The sequence below is a fragment of the Poecilia latipinna genome, unplaced genomic scaffold (genome assembly GCF_001443285.1).
Source record: "Poecilia latipinna isolate Pla-1442-1.1 unplaced genomic scaffold, P_latipinna-1.0 Scaffold8115, whole genome shotgun sequence".
NCBI classification, from domain to species: domain Eukaryota; kingdom Metazoa; phylum Chordata; class Actinopteri; order Cyprinodontiformes; family Poeciliidae; genus Poecilia; species Poecilia latipinna.
In genome coordinates this window covers 1-1,388 of record NW_015120731.1, presented here as the reverse complement: position 1 = coordinate 1,388, position 1,388 = coordinate 1, and the positions used below count along the sequence as shown (strand labels likewise).

General features: G+C 39.6%; 1 long non-coding RNA gene across 1 annotated transcript; it reads right to left on the bottom strand.

Annotated features, from left to right (window-relative positions):
• Positions 1-678: 678 nt before the first annotated feature.
• Positions 679-1,192, bottom strand: LOC106944330 (uncharacterized). The gene is made up of 2 exons (XR_001424225.1): positions 1,158-1,192; positions 679-968 (listed from the first exon to the last, which is right to left on the bottom strand). It is a non-coding gene; the product is annotated as an uncharacterized LOC106944330 (long non-coding RNA).
• Between the last annotated feature and the right edge of the window lie 196 nt (positions 1,193-1,388).

Below are 1,388 nucleotides of genomic sequence, written 5' to 3'. Positions count from 1 at the left end.
GACAGATGGACAGCAGCTCTGATGAGAGAGAAGTGGAGCAGATGATGAGCTGATATTGTCTCTATCGTTCCTCCTGGACCTGGATGAACGATGGATAAAAACCTTCATCAGCTCAGAGACCATGAAGGTTTTTCTGGTTTAAATGTTTCCTTGTAACTGAGACGTTCAAGTCACAGAGAAAAATCCTCCAGCAGAGTTTCATCACCAAGGCAACGGCTCTGAATGCAGGACGGAACTGTAGTTTCTAGCTTCGCCACTAGGGGGCGCAGCCATTTTGTGAGAAAAGTTCAGATGTGAAATAATGTTCAGGAATCAGATCAGCAGAAGTTGTTTGTAGGTAGTTTATGTGTATTTATGTCCATCAGAGTAAGATACAGTCTATTTGTGTTTAATAAGATTAATATGTATATTTTGTTACTTTAGACATTTTCTGTTTGCTCATTTTGCCCAGAAGAAGCTGAGTTTTACTATAAAATGGTGAATTATATTATGTTTAGTTTCTTTTACTGTAACTTTATTAGTAACTGAAATATAAGGCTGGAGAAATTAGAAGGGTTTTTTTATTATTTTCCAAATATAGCGAAGCTATAAGGGCTTATATTAAGACAACTAATGTGATTATCATGTTTGTAGCTTAGAAAATGATTATTGGTGATCATGGTGGATTGTAAGTTTTATTGATCTGATCCTTTGTAGATCCACATCCATCCACCTAAACCCTGAATCTGCCGATTAAAGAACCAGGAAATCATCACCTCATCATTTGATTGAGGATCAATGAGGCTTTTAATCGATCAACATTCTGCGATCACCACCTTGTGATCCAAACCCAATTCTTACGATCTGAATCGGAACAAATCGGTCCTTCGATCCAGATCCAGGTGATTAGAGTGAATATGGATGATGACCTTCAGTGAGCAGGTTGGGTCCACAGTTCTACACCTCCTAGTTCTACAGTTCTACACCTCCTAGTTCTACACCTCCTAGTTCTACAGTTCTACACCTCCTAGTTTGACAGTTCTACACCTTCTAGTTCTACAGTTCTACACCTAGTTCTACAGTTCTACACCTCCTAGATCTAGACCTCCTAGTTCTACACCTAGTTTTACAGTTCTACACCTCCTAGTTCTACAGTTCTACACCTCCTAGTTCTACACCTAGTTCTACAGTTCTACACCTCCTAGTTCTACACCTCCTACTTCTACACCTCCTAGTTCTACAGCTCCTAGTTCTACAGTTCTACATCTCCTAGTTCTACAGTTCTACACCTCCTAGTTCTACAGTTCTACATCTCCTAGTTCTACACCTCCTAGTTCTACAGTTCTACATCTCCTAGTTCTACAGTTCTACACCTCCTAGTTCTACAGTTCTACATCTCCTAGTTCTAC